We start from the raw sequence: 8455 nt of genomic DNA on the forward strand, positions 1-8455 counted from the left end.
TTGGATTTAACCGGGAATTAAAGTCTCTATGTTCTTGATTGTTATCCCTGGTGATTGAAGATGCTTCGGATTAATTAATGGTCATGTGTTAGATTCTGTCAAGGTGGTTTTGTGATGAAATTGATCACCTGATGTTGAGTAGTTGAAGATTAAACCTTATCGTATGCCGACGAGTTGGTGAAGTTGTGGAGGAAGCCCAACTTCATGTGTTGGTGAAGTCAGATGGACTCACGTGATTGGTTGAGATGATCTATTGGCACGAGGATGCATGCATTTCAAAGACCTCAATCGTTATAGTCGGAGAAGCTTACACTGAAGGGGAGATCTGATATGGAAGACGCTGGGTGATTGGTAGATTTATGAAGCTACAGGACAGTTTCAGACACGGCTGGTTGACTGCAAACAGAAGATCATCAGTTAAGAGGGAGTCTGTTAGTGCATGTTTTGTAACAGATGATCTTTCGTGTTTGTTAGAATTGAGAGCAACGGTCAAAGGGGAGACTGTTGGTGCATTCTGTGACCGTCGCTATGCAATTCTGACCAGCGGATCGTCACAGGCGAAGTTAGCACAACTTCGCCTAGGCGAAGTTATAACAACTTCGCCAACGGCGAAGTTGTAACAACTTCTGCCTTAGGCGAAGTTATCACAACTTCGCCCTAGGCGAAGTTATGAACAACTTCGCCTACTGAAGCCCAAGCCCGTGAAGATTGTCTATATATACATGTGTCGTGTTAGGTTATGCAGAGGGAATCCAGTAATTCAGAGAGTGTGTGTTACAGTTTGAGTGTCAAGAGAGAGCAAGAGAGTGAGAGTCGTGTGAGACGACCCGAGGTAGAGCTCACCTCGGGTCAGTCGTGTTTTTCTGTTTTTGTTACGGTATGTAACGTGATTATTTTATTATTATATGAATCTGCAGATTTGATTATCCATTCTTGTATTTGTTTGTGTATTTGATCGTGTACGTGTTTGTGTTCTTCGTCTATACACCAATAAACGAGTCTAGGAGGATTCCGCACTCCTAGACCTCGTGCGGATCTCGTATCGATCAGCACCGGGACTAACAAGTGGCGAACTTGCTGATTTAGCGACGGTCACAGAATGCACCAACAGTCTCCCCTTTGACCGTTGCTCTCAATTCTAACAAACACGAAAGATCATCTGTTACAAAACATGCACTAACAGGCTTGTTGGGCCTCACCGGCCCATCATGGGATTCAAGCCCATTAGGCCCATAAATTTCACTCTTGGGCCCAAGAAGACTTTTGGAAGTTTGGAGCCCATTAACAAGCCCAACAAGAACACAACAACTTGGAAAGGATACTTGAAGCATTTGGATGCAAGATCAAGTGGGAGTCAACATTCCATCCTTGTGTCATGTTTTGTCCCTTAGGTGTGACTTATGACCTATACTTGTTTCGGCTAACAAGTATGGTCAAATTTAGCGGTTTTCGGTTATGACTATATTTTGCATGTGTATGCTTGGTTGTTTGTTTTACTTAATGTAATGTGTGGTTGATAGATATTAGGATATCCAAACCGTCACATAGGAACGACAACAAGCATAAAACGGGTTCTAATATATATTTGGTAATATCGCGTCAATTAGTTTAATTAAATGGGTTTATTAAAACTAAGCGATCACTCACCTATAATAAAATTGGTTTTATTATAACTAGAACCTTGTAAATTGGTTTTCAAAATCGCCATATTTCTAAATGCATGTTAGGATATGGCATAATGTTTTTCAACTAGAATATTTGAAAATTTAAAATCCCTTTTTCAAATTACCAAGGAAACAAGTCTAACACCATCCTTTTGTATGACACTTAACGTATTAGGGAACTTTAAATGGGATAAAGGTCACCTAACCATTTTGAGCAAACTAATATACTTAGGGTAATATTAACATATTTGTGGGATAAAGGTCACCTAACCACTTGTATATTAATCTTACATGTTTATACAAGTAGGACGACTTGAATTAGAAACCATGTGATAAAGGTCACCTAAGCATGGGATCTAATGGTGTTGATGGGATAAACATGCCAACACGAAATAAGGATTTCGAATGGTCCCATACCTCTAGAAGTTGCAAAGGGTTGCAATTGTCAAGATTGACTACCTTGTTAAATCAAATAACGGGATAAAGGTCACCTAACCGAAATTTGATTTATCATTGGATTCTAGAATTTAATTATTATTTTAAAATTTGGAATAAAAGGGTATTAATAATTAAATTGTTTATAATACTAAAATAAAACTTTGTTAAATTTTGTAGATGGCCGCTAACAATGCAAACACCTCTACCCATAACACCCGTAACCTATCCTTAAGAACCATCCTTGAAAAGGATCGTCTAAACCATAATAACTTTATGGATTGGTATCGCAACTTGAGAATAGTTCTCAAACAAGAAGAGATATCATATGTCTTAGACGATCCCATTCCCGATGAGCCTAACGTGGAAGATGAGGAGGCGTATAACAATTGGGTCAAGTACACCAAAGATTCGGTGCAAGCCTCTTGCCTCATGTTGGGGACTATGATTCCCGAAATCCAAAAGGATTTCGAGCATCATGGGGCATACGACATGATAACTCAATTGAAGGAAATGTTCCTTCAACAAGCTAGAGCGGAACGTTTCGAAACGGTTCGAGCGTTTCATGCATGTCGTATGGAGGAAACCCAAAGCGTCTCATCTTATGTCCTAAAGATGAAAAGCTACATTGAAAAGCTTCGTAGGTTGAATTGTCCCGTATCTAATGAGTTGGCTACGGATTTGATCCTCAACTCTTTGACCAAAAGGTTTGAAACCTTTGTCATGAATTATAACATGAATGGATGGGACAAAAGCATTGGTGAGCTTCACGCAATGCTAAGAACGGCCGAAGCGGGAATGGGTAAAAAGGTTTTACCCGTTCTAACAATCAATGAAGGAAAAAGGGGACATAACTCCAACCCCAAAGCAAGTGTTGCTAAGGGCAAGGGCCACGTCCAAGGAAAGGGAAAGAGGAAAGCCATCACGCCCACCAAACCGAAGGAAAAGAAGCAAAAGGTTGCGGCGCAAGATCCATGCTTTGAGTGTGGAGAGATAGGTCATTGGAAAAGGAATTGTCCGACCTATCTCAATGCGTTAAAAGATAAGAGGGATGCGGGGCATACCTCAGGTATTATCTTTACTATACATATTGAACTAAATGTTATTTCTTCAAATACATGGGTACTTGATACCGGATGTGGAACTCACATTTGCAATTTGTTGCAGGGGTTCAAAAGAAGTAAACAACTCAACAAAGGGGACATTAGTCTCTTTATGGGCAATGGAGCAAGAGTTGAAGTCCAAGCCCAAGGAGACTACTTGTTAAAGCTTCCAAGTGGTTTGGAAGTAATTTTGAAGAATGTTTTGTATGCTCCTAAGTTAAGGAGAAACATTATTTCCGTGTCTCTTTTAAAACAATGTGGCTTTGATCTTAAATTTATAGATTATGATATTCATGTTTTGATGAATGGCATGTTTTATTTTAAAGCTATACCCATGAATGGTATATATGAAATAGATCAAAGTGGTATGTCACATAGTAGTTCAATGTACAATGTCAGCACCAAGAAACTCAAGAAGGACTTGGGTGATTCCTATCTTTGGCATTGTCGCCTTGGACATATAAGCAAGAATCGCATGCAAACTCTTCGCAAGAGTGGTATTCTAGAAACAAATGAGTATGACTCATTTGATGTATGTGAATCTTGTTTACAAGGCAAAATGACAAAGCAACCCTTTAATAAAACTTTTGAAAGGTCAAAAGAATTATTGGGTATCATACATTCGGATGTATGTGGTCCTTTTAGACCAATGACTAGGAATGGTGAAAGATACTTCATTACCTTTATTGACGATTATAGTCGATATGGTTATGTGTACTTAATGAAACACAAAGATGAAGCTTTTGAAATGTTCAAAGACTTCAAAACTGAAGTAGAAAGACAACTCAAGACCACAATCAAAGTACTTCGTAGTGATAGAGGAGGTGAATACCTAAGTGGTGTTTTTCAAGATCATCTTAAGAGTTGTGGAATTATTTCACAACTTACTCCACCTGGAACACCACAACATAATGGTGTGTCTGAAAGGAGAAATCGTACCCTATTAGATATGGTTCGATCGATGATGGCTAGAAGCACTTTACCTCTATCATTTTGGGGCTATGCTTTACTTTCCGCTGTTCGCATATTGAATATGGCTCCAACCAAGAAAGTGGAGAAGACACCTTTTGAAATATGGCATGGAAAGGCTCCATCGCTATCATTCTTAAAAGTTTGGGGTTGTGAAGCTTATGTAAAGCAATACACCCCAAACAAATTAGAAGTCCGATCCACTAAATGTATCTTTATAGGTTATCCTAAAGATGATATAGGATATTACTTTTACGACCCTATTGAGCAAAATGTTATTATTGCTCGAAAGGGTAAGTTCTTGGAAACTAAGTTCCTTGAGGAAGGAACTAATAGTAGAACAGTGAAATTTGATGAGGATCAAGAATCACAACATGATACACAATTGGTTGATACTAGCACTCAACAAGAGGTTGTTGAAAGTGATCAAGTGGTTGATCAAAACACACAAAACGTTCGCAGATCTGGTAGAGTTAGCAATCCACCTGAAAGATATGGATTTTTTGTAGAAGGTTGCTACGTGGTAGATTCGGATGAACCAACCACATACCGTGATGCAATGTCCAAGAATGATTGTGACAAATGGCTTGAAGCCATGAACGTTGAGATGCAATCCATGTATGACAACCAAGTTTGGGAATTGGTTGAACCACCACTCAATTCCAAAGCTGTTGGAAGTAAGTGGGTTTTCAAAAGAAAAACTGATATGCATGGAAACTTGGATACTTATAAAGCGAGACTTGTAGCTAAAGGTTTCACTCAAACTCAAGGGGTTGATTATGATGAAACTTTTTCGCCTGTGGCAATGCTAAAGTCTATTAGGATATTATTTGCCATAGCTGCACATTATGATTATGAAATCTGGCAAATGGATGTCAAGACCGCTTTCCTAAATGGATATCTTGAGGAAGATGTCTATATGGTTCAGCCTGAAGGTTTTGTCGATCCGAAACATCCTAATAAAGTATGCAAGTTAAAGAAATCAATCTATGGATTGAAACAAGCATCTAGAACTTGGAATCATCGTTTTGATGAAGAAATCAAAAGTTTTGGGTTCATCAAAAACGCTGATGAGGCTTGTGTGTATAAGAAAGCTAGTGGGAGTATAATTACCTTCTTAGTATTGTATGTCGATGACATTCTACTATTTGGAAATGACATTCCAACCATGGAAAGCGTTAAGGCTTGGCTTGGAAGTAGATTTTCCATCAAGGATCTTGGTGAAGCTGCCTATATTTTGGGAATAAAGATCTATAGGGATAGGTCAAGGCGCTTGATAGGTTTGAACCAAAGTACATACATTGATAAGATCTTGAAAAGGTTCAAGATGGAAAACTCCAAGAAAGGTTTTGTACCTATTCAAAAAGGGACCATATTGAGTTCAGCTCAATGTCCAAGCTCAAAGGGTGAGCAAGAGATGATGAAACAAATCCCATATGCTTCTGCTATAGGATCCATCATGTATGCGATAATATGTACTAGACCGGATGTGTCATGCGCTTTGAGCATGACAAGCAGATACCAACAGAATCCAGGAAACAGTCATTGGATGGCTGTTAAGAACATATTGAAATACCTTAGGAGAACTAAGGATATGTTTCTGATATATGGATCTGGTGAGGAGGAACTCGCTATAAAAGGTTACACGGATGCGAGCTTCCAAACTGATCGAGATGATTCTCGATCACAATCTGGGTATGTGTTCACTCTTAATGGAGGAGCTGTCTCTTGGAAGAGCTCAAAACAGGAAGTGGTAGCATTGTCCACTACAGAATCAGAATACATCGCCGCTTCATTGGCAGCTCAGGAAGCTGCATGGTTGAAGAAATTCATTACTGATCTGGGGGTGGTCTCTACCATTCAAGACCCCCTAGAAATCTTTTGTGACAACGAGGGTGCGATTGCACAAATCAAGGAACCTCGTTCGCACCAAAAGACAAGGCACATAGAGCGGAGATTCAACTACATAAGGGATGAAGTTGAAAAAGGAAAGATATGTATTCGCAAAGTTGGAACTGATCAAAATCTTGCGGATCCATTCACGAAGCTCCTAGAAAGACCGAAACATGAGCGTCATGCGAGTGGCTTAGGACTTCGATATTCTAGTAATTGGATTTGATCTATTTTGTATTTACGTTTAAAAGACTTTTGTAATTTAACTCTTTTATATGATTATGGAATCTTGAGTTAAATTCTAATTTTGCATGTTTAATCCATGAATAAGTTATCTTATTCTAAAAGTCCGTAGTCGATCACATTTGTGGGAACAAATATGAAGCAAGACTATTATGAACTAGGATTGGTGGATATTCATAAGAAATGAATATGGAGCATAGGTTTGCTGCCAAGGTTCATAGATATTTGTGGGATACGAATATTGGACTGACCCGCTCTCAATATTACTACATGGAGTCAATGGACCTGATCATTAGTAATTTTGAGTAAAGGAGAATTTCATATTATCCTTAGACCTGAGATGTATACTGGGTCTTGATTTTCACCAAGTATTACACTTTGACTCTCCCCTTCGCTATTCGTAAAAGATGGTACATAAGGATGAGCTCAGGTGGAGTATAAAGTGATAGTGAGAGGCGTATACAGTCAAGATGGAATTTGTTCCTCTTATGTGTTGAGAGTTTAGATGTCTAAGGCCTGATAAAGTTGAATTGTAAAGAGAATGATCGCCTATGTCTCTTAGATCCAACATGACATCTAGTAACAAAGGGATATAATGATAGATTCACCTAAATCATATCAAGTAAGGGACTTGAAGGGATGATGTTATTGAATGGCACTTCGTCAAACACATTAGGGGTGATGAACTGTTGTTAGGCGGTATTCACCACTTGCATTAATTTTCTATGTATCTCGTGCAAGTGGGAGATTGTTGGAATTTCATATGCCCGAGACACATATTTATATTAATGTGGCTAACTGTGTTTGATCCAAGTCGGGTCATACCCAATAACAAGCTAGACAACACCAAATGTATTCTTTTAGTGATTTGATCACTTAGACGAATACCGAACACTGCGCAATTAGAAAATTGGTTTCCTAAATAATTACACTTGATGATTTAAATAAATTATCTGGATAATTTATTTATATGAATTAATTATTTAATTGGTTAAATAATTAAGATAGCATGTATGTTTTATAAAATTAGTTTTATAAAGTATGAGATGGAGATGTTTTAATTGTTAAAACAAAACAAAAAAAAAAAAAAAAAATAAATAAATAAATTCAAAACCGGCCACCCATGTGGGGTGGTGGTTTTACCCAATCAAAACCAAGATGCTCTTTTTTTTTTTTGTCTTGGGTTCCCCTTTTGATCCTCCATACACAACACATGCAAACTACTTCTTTCTTTCAAGAAATCTCAAGTGTGAAAACAAGCTAGAACTCTCTCTCTCTCTCTCAAAACCCACGGCCACTTTGGCCAAAGAAAGGGGGTGTTTTGTGAGCTTGATTCAAGTGTTCTAATCCTAGCAACAAGTTGGTGTTGTTGTTTAAAAGCTTGGGGTATCAAAAGCTTGAGGGTTTCTCCTTTGCAACCTTGCCATTTGAAGACATTATCTTCTTCATCCACCTACATCTTCTCATAAGGTATAAGAAGGTACAATTTACTTTTGTGAGCATTTTGTTCTTGTAATATTGATCCTTGTTCTCCGGGTTTTAGTTTTAACATAATGGTATGTTCATAACAAGTTTTAAAATCTAAGCTTCCGTTGCGTTTTCTAGTTAAATATGGTTAACTTGAACTTTGATAATCTTGTATAAAACCCAACAACATGACCATTCCCCACTCGGACGTAACTTAGGTCCGGCCCATCGTGGCTGGAGGTCGTGACCAAGCGTGGTGCAATGTGCCCACCGCGTTCCACATATGTAAGGATCCAGACAAACGTATACCATAGCCTGAAGGCTGGCTTATACTCTTATTTATAATGTTTTTAGAGACACATAGTCTCATGTAAACCCTTTATCATATAACACGTTTGACTCTTTTGAAAACATGTTTGTAAAGTGGGGCGTATTCACCTTTTCAATGGGATCGGCTTCCAACACCGTCCGTTAGTCTTTCTTCGCTATCTCGCACCTATAGTACGAGTATAACATTCATTAGTCGGATACACGATCCGGCTTAAGACCTTTAGTCTTATCATCTCGATGAACCTTTAGTTCATTATTTCTTTTTACTTTAAAACCTTTAGTTAAAAAGTAATATTTATAAACCTTTAGTTTATATTTCAAAACCCGACGTTTCTTCTTCTTTAAGAAACG

The sequence above is a fragment of the Bidens hawaiensis genome, unplaced genomic scaffold (genome assembly GCF_021521415.1).
Source record: "Bidens hawaiensis isolate Kalapana, Puna unplaced genomic scaffold, B.hawaiensis_p1.1 tig00014295_1, whole genome shotgun sequence".
Classification (NCBI taxonomy): Eukaryota; Viridiplantae; Streptophyta; class Magnoliopsida; order Asterales; family Asteraceae; genus Bidens; species Bidens hawaiensis.